This window comes from Suncus etruscus, chromosome 13 (assembly GCF_024139225.1).
Source record: "Suncus etruscus isolate mSunEtr1 chromosome 13, mSunEtr1.pri.cur, whole genome shotgun sequence".
In the NCBI taxonomy this organism is placed as follows: Eukaryota; Metazoa; Chordata; class Mammalia; order Eulipotyphla; family Soricidae; genus Suncus; species Suncus etruscus.
In genome coordinates this window covers 25,586,747-25,599,021 of record NC_064860.1, presented here as the reverse complement: position 1 = coordinate 25,599,021, position 12,275 = coordinate 25,586,747, and positions in this window count along the sequence as shown.

Genomic DNA, 12,275 nt, shown 5'->3' with positions numbered 1-12,275 from the left:
CCAGCGGCGTGGCTCGCTCGTCCGCGGCGCAGGGAGCAGGTCGCCGGAATGGCCGGAATCTGAGGCGGCAGCGGCGACGACTCCGTCCGTTCGCCTCGACTCGCCACCTCCCACTCACGCACCACGCACCACGCACCACGCACGTACGTATGTACGCGCGCACGTACGTACGTACGCGCGCACGCAGACAAGCGGCGGTCACGGAGTGCGCATGCGCCGCCGCGGCGTCCGAGCCACGGTTGGGAATGGGATCAACGAGACCGAAAGCGGGCTAGATCGGACCCCATGCGCTCACAGCGGCCCCTGGAGGACAGAAGGAGATATTGCACCCGCCGCTTTGGTCCTCCTTAGGGAGCGGTTTCTCCGCTTCCTTCCAAATTAGGGGATGGAGCGGTGATGTAGGGCGTAAGGCATCTATCTATCTGCCTTGTACGCAGCCAATCCAGGACGGACCGCGGTTCGATCCCCCGGTGTCCCATATGGTTCCCCAAGCCAGAAGCGATTTCTGAGCGCATAGCCAGGAGTAACCATTGAGCATCAAACGGATGTGCCACCCCCGCCAAAAAAAAGCAAAAATGAGGTTGCTCCTGGAAAACTTGGGGAACCCTATGGGATGCCAGGGATCGAACCCGAGTCCATCCCGGGTGCACTGCAGCATGCAAGGCAAACGCCCTACCGCTGTGCTATCTCTTCGGGCTCTGTACCCCTCTTATTTCTTTTATTAGTAATTTGGACTTTTACCTCCTCATTTTGACTTCTTCGTTGTATAAGTCTTTTCAAAAAGCAGTAGCATTTGACTTGAAATATCTTATTTAGTCATTTTTGTCTGAATTTTCATTGATTTAACTTCTTACTCCCAGTCTTTTTTTTTTTTTTTTTGCTTCCCTTGGATTTAATTTTCTCTCACTGATCTTTGCTATTTTTCTCTAGTGTATGTACTCATTATTTACAAGGCTCTCCAAGCATTGCTTTGACAATAGCCAATAGATGTTGTGGAGTTCTGTTTTCTTATTAATGTGTATTCATTAATGTATTTTATTTTATTTTATTGGGTTTTTGGGTCTCACCCGGCTGTGCTCAGGGGTTACTCCTGGCTCCATGCTCAGAAATAGCTCCTGGCAGGCATGGGGGACCATATGGGACACCGGGATTCGAACCAACCACCTTAGGTCCTGGATCGGCTGCTTGCAAGGCAAACACCGCTGTGCTATCTCTCCGGGCCCTATGGCAGACATTTTTAAATATCAGTCTAGATGTTGTATATGAATATGATGTTGTTATACTAGTTGTCACATGAAATCAAGGAAATCATGAGCAAGATAGTTTTTTTGTTTTTTGTTTTTTTTTTTTATTTTTAATTATGAGAACAAAGATGCAAAGAAAGAGGACAAGGTAAAGTTACAGTGGAAGGACAATCACCCATAACATAATTCTCAGAAGTCCCCTTGCTGTTATCTTAACTTTGAACTTTCAGCCCAAAAACATTAAGATAAATAAAACAGAACCCATGTACAGTTACTTTGTCCCTCAAGTCCCCAGATTGTAACATAATATTTCTTTTTTTTTGGGGGGGGGGCCCACACCCGGCGGTGCTCAGGGGTTACTCCTGGCTGTCTGCTCAGAAATAGCTCCTGGCAGGCACGGGGGACCATATGGGACACCGGGATTCGAACCAACCACCTTAGGTCCTGGATCGGCTGCTTGCAAGGCAAACACCGCTGTGCTATCTCTCCGGGCCCACATAATATTTCTTAACAGCACACAAGGCAATCTTCTTTGTTTGTTTGTTTGTTTTTTGGGGGGGGGGCCACACCCGGCAGTGCTCAGGGGTTACTCCTGGCTGTCTGCTCAGAAATAGCTCCTGGCAGGCACGGGGGACCATATGGGACACCGGGATTCGAACCAACCACCTTTGGTCCTGGATTGGCTGCTTGCAAGGCAAACGCCACTGTGCTATCTCTCCGGGCCCACAAGGCAATCTAAAGCCATAAAACTTACATAACTCCTTAAACATTAGAGGCATAGTATTTTTTATATTTCCATGTACATGCATATTAGCATAAGTTAACCTCAAATTTTAAGTGGGTTTTTTTAAGGAATAGAGTCAAAGGAGCACAATAAAAATGGTGTTAGAGTGGCAATTGTTGTTTGCATAGGCCACCAAAATATGAGAGACATGGAAAGGAATAACCTTGGCCTAAAAACAAAGAGACCCTACTCCTGAAGTTTCCTGGCATAAGACCAATTCTAGGCTCCAGGCAAGTTAGATCATCCAATCCAAGACATTGTCCGTAGTGCCAACACACTTTTCACACAGTCTCTGTTGTTGGTATCATGTTTCTGTATTAAAGATCCTGGAATCTGCATATCCTACATTGAAGTCAGGATGTGGAGCGTCCTCTTGTTTCACCTCACCATTAAAGGGCAATGCAGGAAGCCCTGTCCTGTAAACAGGTCGTTTTTAAGTCTTCTCAGTGTTAAGGGAAGTCTCTTTTGAGCAGGTCGATGTCTGAGCAGTGGTAGGGTCTTCCGTGGTAGAGGATTGCTTCCAGGTGATGTTACAGACAAACCTGGATGTTTCGTGGATGGCTTCCCTTGTTCAGGGGTGAATGGAAAATGCCCTTTCTCCTGAGCCCTGTGCCAGGTCATTATGTCAATGTTCAGGTGTAAGGTCCCTTTGTACTACAAGATTTGTGTATTCCAATCTTTATTAGATAGGATCTTATTTGTATGTATAGTATTTTCTCATTTTAATGTGCCTATGCAAAAAAGGTGCAATGCCACGTGGCATTATTGGTGCATATGGGGGACATAAGAACAAGTCCAATAATCCCCATGACATGGTTCAATCATAAGCATTAAACTGGGGGACTCTTTCACCAAAATTCCTTGTTGAACAGCTCATAAAGAGAAGATAAAAAGTGGTTAGAATTGTCAGTATATAAGAGAATATTTAGTAAGACTTATAGTTGTCAGGGAAAAACAAAAAATATTCTAAAGACATATGTGTCCATTTTATGTCTTTTGAAACAGTTTGGGGTTGTTACACACAATGCATGGCTTTGGTCTGTGATTAGGATTGTGCAATACTGAAGTTAAAAAGAGTAATGTGGGTTAGTGAAGTTTGGGGTGGGTGAGAGAGTTAAGGAGTAAAAATGAGCTTTGAAGGGTTGTGGGAAAGGGCAGAATACAAAATGGGTATTCTGGATACGCAAAACATAACATAAAGATAAGGAATACTCTTAATACAAGCAGTGCCCCAGCGCGGTTTTCCATATGCAGAGTGGTCAGAAATTGCCAGAATTAAACAGCGCAATCGAGCAAATCTCAGCAAACCCCAAGTTAGGACCAAAAATTTCTGGCTGCCTGGGCTGCCACCCCAGAAGGCCTGGAGGCCAGGGGCAGAAGAGGGGAAGGCTGGGAGCCTATTAAGGCTCCCAGCGCACCCAAGTTAGGGAGAAGGCCTTCCACATGGGGTCTCCCCAAACCCCATGCCGGCGAGAGAGAGAGAGAGAGAGACAGAGACAGAGACAGAGAGAGACAGAGAGAGAGAGAGGAGAGAGAGGAGAGAGAGGAGAGAAGAGAGAAGAGAGACGAAGAGAAGAGAGAGAGAGAGAGAGAGAGAGAGAGAGAGAGAGAGAGAGAGAGAGAGAAGAGGAGAGGAGAGGAGAGGAGAGGAGAGAGAGAGAGAAAAGAGAGAGGAGAGAGAGAGGAGAGAGAGGAGAGAGAGAGGAGAGAGAGGAGAGAGAGAGGAGAGAGAGAGGAGAGAGAGGAGAGAGAGAGAGGAGAGAAGAGAGACGAAGAGGAGAGAGAGAGAGAGAGAGAGAGAGAGAGAGAGAGAGAGAGAGAGAGAGAGAGAGAGAGAGAGAGAGAGAGAGAGAGAGAGAATATCTTGCAAGATAGTTGGGTTTTTTTTTTTTTGGTTTTTTTTTTTTTTTTTTTTACTTTTTGGGTCACACCCAGCGGTGCTCAGGGATTACTCCTGGCTGTCTGCTCAGAAATAGCTCCTGGCAGGCACGGGGGACCATGTGGGACACCGGGATTCGAACCAACCACCTTTGGTCCTGGATCGGCTGCTTGCAAGGCAAACGCCACTGTGCCTTCTCTCCGGGCCCGCAAGATAGTTTTAATGAATTAAATTTTAATAAAAGTTAATATACTTGATAAACAGGCATTTCTACTTTTCTTCTTTTTTCCTTTTTTATTAATTTTTATTGAGAACGATGTGAATTACAAGTCTATCACGGTTATATTTAAGGTACCTGGTGATAAATGAATTAGGGCAATTCTCACACCAGAGTCAACCTCTCCCGGCTCCTGTTCCCAGTATGCTTCCCTTACCTCTACCCTTAAAGGACCCCCAGACAGCCAGCGTGACAGGTCCCTTTTGTGTATAGCTTGTTTTAGTTTGGGTCTCTTGATCTTATTGTCATTGTCTTTGGGTTGGGTATTTAGTTGGGTCTGATAATTTTTTTTAATATATACTGTTTTACTCATTTGAATATAAATGTATCAGTTTTTTTTTTAACACCACCCATCACCAGTGCAACATTCCCATCACCAATGTCCCAAGTCTCCCTCCTCCCCACCCGACCCCCGCCTGTACTCTAAACAGGTTCTCAATTTCCCTCATACATTCTCATTATTAGGACAGTTCAAAATGTAGTTATTTATCCAACTAAACTCATCACTCTTTGTGATGAGCTTCCTGAGGTGAGCTGGAACTTCCAGCTCTTTTCTCTTTTGTGTCTGAAAGTTATTATTGCAAGAATGTCTTTCATTTTTCTTTTTTTTTTTAATTTTTTTTTTATTTAAACACCTTGATTACGTACATGATTGTGTTTGGGTTTCAGTCATAAAAGGAACACCACCCATCACCAGTGCAACATTCCCATCACCCAAGTCCCAAATCTCCCTCCTCCCCCCCCAACCCCCGCCTGTACCCTAAACAGGCTCTACATTTCCCTCATACATTCTCAATATTAGGACAGTTCAAAATGTAGTTATTTCTCTAACTAAACTCATCACTCTTTGTGGTGAGCTTCCTGAGGTGAGCTGGAACTTCCAGCTCTTTTCTCTTTTGTGTCTGAAAATTATTATTACAAGGGTGTCTTTCATTTTTCTTAAAACCCATAGATGAGTGAGACCATTCTGCGTTTTTCTCTCTCTCTCTGACTTATTTCACTCAGCATAATAGATTCCATGTACATCCATGTATAGGAAAATTTCATGACTTCATCTCTCCTGACAGCTGCATAATATTCCATTGTGTATATGTACCACAGTTTCTTTAGCCATTCGTCTGTTGAAGGGCATCTTGGTTGTTTCCAGAGTCTTGCTATGGTAAATAGCAAAAATAAATAAATAAGTAAATATACAAAAACCCCTTCCTGATAATTTTTTATTTTCACTCAATGGCCGTGGGACTGTTTGTCCCTGATACCTACTATCCACTTTTTCTTTTCTTAAGTTTTTTTTTTCTTTTTTGGTTTTTGGGTCACACCCGGCAGTGCTCAGGGGTTACTCCTGGCTATCTGCTCAGAAATAGCTCCTGGCAGGCACGGGGGACCATATGGGACACCGGGATTCGAACCAACCACCTTTGGTCCTGGATTGGCTGCTTGCAAGGCAAACACCGCTGTGCTATCTCTCCGGGCCCTTTTCTTAATTTATGAGGCAGAACAAGATGATTCATGTTCTATGGTTCTGTTGAAGGAAAAAAAAAAAAAAGCAGGAAGGAGCCCCTGTCAAGAACCCATGAATATAAATTTAAAAGAAGAAAGAAAGAAAAAGAAAAAACAAAGCAAAATCAAAACAAAATCATAAAAAAGGAAGTGGGGACTGGTGTGGCAAGCTTTTTTTTTGTTTTTGCATACATAGGCACTATAAGCATTGGGAAAATTAGAGAGGAAATTCCTTTGGTCTATAAGTTATTTCTAAGTTATTTGGCCTAAGTTATTTTTCTAACTGTACTCACCTGAGCGGGTCCTTTCAGCCCAAATCTCTATTGTCTCTGAATATAATTCCTTTTATAAAAATTTTTTTATTTTATATTTTCATATCCATATATTCAAAATTATTTATCTTTGTCCAAGTGTTTGATCTCATTTAATAAAATTGGTTAATATGAATTCATCACAATTTGTAAATTTACCAGTAGCCATTTGTTTGAGGACATAAGGACATAACTTTTCTTTTTTTTTTCTTTCTTTTTTTTTCTTTTTTTTTATTTTTGGGTTAACCCAGTGGCACTCAGGAGTTACTCCTGGCTTTATGCTCAGAAGTCACCCCTGGCAGGCTTGGGGGACCATATGGGATACTGGGATTCGAACTGCCGTCCGCCCTGTATTGGTTGCATGCAACACAAAGACCTTACTGCTGTGCTATTACTCCAGCCTCAAGAACGTAACTTTTCATTTAGACATTTCTCAAATGAATTATCTTGAATTATGGGAACAATATTTTATATGTTTTAATTATGTTTAATTAATTAATATTTTAATATTTTATATGTTAAAATAGAACAAGTAATTGACATTGTTTATTCTATGGCTTTTAAACATTAATTCAATATATATCATGTTTAAATTTTGGTATTCACTTTGTACTTCTAGTCCATCATTATTATTACTAGTATTAATTTGAGGAAATTTTTCCCTCTTAATCTATTTTTAATTACAGTGTAAAAACAGTTTCTATAATGAGTTATTTATTATGATATTTTTAAAATTGTGACACTAAATAAAAATTATTTTAAAAAATTATGATACTATGTCTGACATTTCTAGGGCTTGCTACTGGCTCTGTGATCATGGAATTGTAGCATATAGGTCTGGTTATACCATATCTAGGGCCTGAAATAAATCTAGTTCAGATTTGTTCATGGAAGGTGCATTATCCATTGCACTATCTTTCTAATCCTGGCAGATTTTTGTAAAATAAATATCTGATGAGTGCTTTTATTACTTTAATACATATGTTGGCATATACTGGTGAGCCTGATTTCCAAAATAAGAACGAATGAAGCTTAAAAACTGTAGTTATGATGGTCCTAGTATTTAACATATATGCAGAATTTTTGTAGAAGTTTTTTGGAATCCAGATAAAAATCAGATGCTTATAGGGCCGGAAAGATAGCATGGAGGTAGGGTGTTTGCCTTGCATGCAGAGAGACGGCGAATCCCGGCATCCTATATGGTACCCAAGCCTGCCAGGAGCAATTTCTGAGCGTAGAGCCAGGAGTAATCCCTGAGCACTGCCAGGTGTGATTCAAAAAAAAAATCAGATGCTTATAACTACTATAACAAATTTTATGTTTACTGCTATTTATTTTAGTCTTGAGATTTCCTAGGAATTAGTATAGTGCAACCTTAGTTTACTTTTTTTTAATTTTTTTATTTTTTGGTTTTGGGGCCACACCTGGTGGTGCTCAGGGGTCACTCCTGGCTGTCTGCTCAGAAATAGCTCCTGGCAGGCACGGGGGACCATATGGGACACCGGGATTCGGACCAATCACCTTTGGTCCTGGATCGGCTGCTTGCAAGGCAAACGCCTGTGCTATCTCTCCGGGCCCTTAGTTTACTTTTTTTTTTTTTTTGGGTCACACCTGGCGCAGTGCTCAGGGGTTACTCCTGGCTGTCTGCTCAGAAATACCTCCTGGCAGGCATGGGGGGACCATATGGGACACCGGGATTCGAACCAACCACCTTTGGTCCTGGATCGGCTGCTTGCAAGGCAAACGCCGCTGTGCTATCTCTCCAGGACCCTTAGTTTACTTTTTAAATGAAACAGAACATAAACATTTTTTCAAACAACTAGGAACATCAAGGTTTAATTTCTTCCTTTGAAGATGATATGAGAGTGTTTTATAATATACCTTTATCATTTTTATGTGCTGATCTTTTCAGAGGTTGTCCCAGTATTCCTAAAATGATAGGATCCACTTTGGATCTACTTAAGAGAAAATTTTAATTTTATTAGATTATTGTTCAGAGAATGGCTGCTGGAAGGGCCAGCATTAGGAGAGGAAAGCTGGGCCACAACCACAAGGACTGTCACATCTCTATTGGAGGAACTCAGGAAATCAGTTTCAGACTCTCTGTTCAAGGCATATTCTTTATCCCTTTGAATTACCTCCTACAATTCTTTATTTTTTTTTTATGTAAGTACCATGATTACAAAATTGTTCATTGTTGGTTTCATTCATAGCATATATACGGTCAGTTACCAGTGCACCCTTCCTGTCACTGATGTCTCCTGTTTCCCTCCCATCTCCATCCCCCACACCCTCTTGTCTCTAGGTCAGGCATTTTGTTTCTCTCCCTCATCTCTCTCTTTCCTTTATGACACTATGGTTTACACTATTATTAATGGCGGGAGAGCTGCCTTGCATGTCACTTTCTCCCCTTTCAGCACCGAGTTCTTGTCCAGAGTAATCATTTTCATCTGTCATCTATCCTTCTCTTCTCTACTTGGCTCTTTGTGGTGAGTGTCCTATTCTGGGCTGGATCTCCTGACCTTTATCTCTCTTTTCTATGGGTATCATTGCCATTCTCTCTATGGTTTATTTTATATCCTATGAATGAGTGAGATTAGTCTATGTCTATTCTTTTCGTTCTGACCATTTCACTCAGCATAATAATCTTCATATCCGTCTATGTAAAAGCAAATTTCACGACTTCATTTTTCCTAATGCCTACACAGTATTTCATTTTCCATTTAAAATTTTAAGATCTACAACATGTGTATTCATCACCCCCTCTTATTTCTTTTCTTTTCTTTTTTATTTTTGGGTCACATCTGGCAGTGCTCAAAGCTTACTCTTGGCTTTTCGCTCAGAAATCACTGGCAGGCTCCGGGGACCATATGGAATGCTGGGGATTAAACCATCCGGTGTTGGATGTATGCCAGGCAAATGCCCTACCGCTGTGCTATTATTCCAGTTCCCTGTTTTACTATTTTTCTATTGGGATTCCATGTTTAAAATCTTATTAAATAATGTGGTCAAGTAGAAGCTCCAGAAAGATGCCTTACTTAAATCCTTATTTTAAAAGCCTGACAACTGAAACCGACCCTGCTAGCACAATCAGCTGGCTGTGCTCTTGCAGCTCACATTATCAGTTCTGTATAAGAGACCTCACTGTAGTTTCAATTCTGCTGAATAGTTGCTAGAATTATCTATGCAGTCATGCTCATCCACCTCCCATAACCCACTAAACTATGTAAAGCAAAAACTTTTTACCTAAGCAGCTTGAAGACACACACAATAAAAGACCCCATCTAAGCCCCTGAGGGGAGTGGATTCAAAAACCTTCTTCAAGAACATTAAATACACTGCACTTATTTTTTTTTTGAGGCTGGGTTTAATCTTTTTTTATTAAATATATTTTTTATTTAAGTAACATGATCATATTTGTGTTACAGTCATAACCAGAACACCCCCCTTCACCAGTGCAACATTACCCCCTCCCCCCTTCCCATCCCCTGCCTGTATTCGAGACAGGCATTCTACTACAGTAATTTGTTTTTAAGTTCAGTAAGTTGTATTTTTTTCCTTAAAGGATAAGAGTAAAAAATATAGTAAAGGTGTGATAGTGGCAATTGCCAATGTTTGCATAGGTCCAGAAAAATGGAGAAAATGGAAAAAAAATCCTTGACCTTGACCTGATTACAAAAAGGCCTCACCCCAGAAGTTTATTGGCATAAGACAGACTATCCAACTCCAGTCATTCTCAAGGTCTCGGTGAAACTTTTTCACACTTTAGCTATAGTTGGTATCAGACTTTTATATTTAAAGACACTGGATTCTGTGCATTTCTTCCGTTGATGTCAGGCTGATGTGGAGCATCCTCTAGTTTCAGCATTTCATTAAATGCAGAGCAATCTGCCCTGCATGCAGACTGTTGCTGAGTCGCCTGGGTGTTGGGAGTACTCTTTGGAGTAAGACAATGCCAAAGTAGTGGTAGGTCTTCTCTGGTAGAGGCTTGGATCCTGGGAATGTTAAAGACAATTGTGGTTGTTTCCATAGTTCAGGTGTAAATACACTGCACTTATTAACAGCATTTTCTAATTTCCTAAAACAGGTATGTCCAGTTTTTTTTTTCCATTTCTGAATGCAAAGTTAGCAGTGACAATTTTTGGGTTTCCTTCACAGTAAACTTATTTTACTATTACACACACACACACCATAGAAGGTAGAGGGAATTAATGGTTAGCTTGTGTTTTTAATCTAATCAATTTTTCATATAACTAGACCCAAAAATAATTTGCCAAATGATTTAAAATAAGTACATTCTACTTTTAGAGAGAGATGGAGTCTGTGGAAAACAAAACAAGATACACATATAAAAGGGGAGAAGATAAGCCAAGACATCAAAATTGGGATCTCTCCAAGAAGTCAATGAACCAGCAAGGAGGGCTGGAATTTAAAGGTCATTGCTGAATTTTTCCTGTTACACATAGAAACAGCTATTCAATCATGTATTAATTTACCACCTGGTATTTTACTGGACAGTAGGTATTATTACATGGTGAGCAAAATGGATACAGACCTAGTTTTTACCCAGCTTGTGTGCATATTTCTGAGCACCTTCTGTGAATAAGATACTGTACTGGACAACAGACATACAACAATATTTGGAGTACAGTAGTACTAAAACTTGTTCCAAGCCCAAAATAAACATAATTTAAACAGCTTTCCTTTTCAGAGATTCGACTTCATACAAGGCAAATGCCTTACCTCCATGCTATCTCTCAGGCCCCTTGTTTTTGTTTTTTGTTTTTTTTTTTGTTTGTTTGTTTTAGGCCACACCTGGTGACACTCAAGGGTTACTCCTGGCTATGCACTCAGAGATGGCTCCTGGCTTGGGGGACTATACGGGATGCCTGGTGATGGAACCGCTGTCTGTCCTAGGCTAGTGCTGGCAAGGCAGATGCCTTACCGCGCTGTGCCACAGCCCCTAATAGGAACTTCTTTAAACTTTATAAATAAAGTTTAGGAAAAGCCTTACAAGAATCCTGGTAAATCAGTAAACTTGGTAAAGTCAATAACTTAGTGAGTGGCTAAAGACATCTAAAATGTTAAACTATGGTCAATATATATCTTGCATGTAGAGGACCTGGATTTGATCCCCAACAAAGAAAAGAACTGAAATTGCACAAAACAAAAAATAACTTAAAATATATTCAGAATTGGGGTCCAGCGAGTTAGTACAATGGTATTTGCCTTGCTAAACCAAATTTATCAGTATGTTCAAAGATATTACAAACTAAAAAATTTTTCTCATTGCATTTTTTTTAAACACCTTGATTACATACATGATTGTGTTTGGGTTTCAGTCATGTAAAGAACACCACCCATCACCAGTGCAACATCACCAATGTCCCAAGTCTCCCTCCTCCCCACCCGACCCCCGCCTGTACTCTAAACAGGCTCTCCATTTCCCTCATACATTCTCATTATTAGGACAGTTCAAAATGTAGTTATTTCTCTAACTAAACTCATCACTCTTTGTGGTGAGCTTCCTGAGGTGAGCTGGAACTTCCAGCTCTTTCTCTTTTGTGTCTGAAAATTATTATTGCAAGAATGTCTTTCATTTTTCTTAAAGCCCATAGATGAGTGAGACCATTCTGCGTTTTTCTCTCTCTCTCTGACTTATTTCACTCAGCATAATAGATTCCGTGTACAATCATGTATAGGAAAATTTCATGACTTCATCTCTTCTGACAGCTTGAAACACTAATAGTGCAGTTATATCAATAAAGTTGCTGTCATAAGAAAACAAAGCCATACCAAGATACTACCTATTTTCCCCCTTGGTTTTTGGGTTTCAGCTGGCTTTTTGGGGGGAAACTATGCATTGCCAGCTATAAAATCTACATCAGCTGCATGCAAGGTAAATGTTCTACCTGATGTGCTGGCTCTCTGGTTTTTGTGTAGTTTTTTATTTTGCTTTGTTTTTGCTTTTGTGTAGTTTTTAAACCTTGTTTACATGTAAAGGATTTGTATTTTTGTTTTGTTTTGTTTTGGGGTCACACCCGGCAGCACTTAAGGGTTACTCATGTAAAGGATTTATAAAAGGTTCTTTGTCTGTTTGTTTTTGGGCCACACCCAGTGATGCTTAGGGGTTACTCCTGGTTCATGTGCTCAGAAATTACTGTTGGCAGGCTCAGGGGACCATATAAGATTGAATCCAGGTTGGCTGTGTCCAAAGTAAATGTCCTACCTGCTGTGCTCCAGCCCTGTAAAAGGTTTTTGTCTGAATTAATTATTGCTA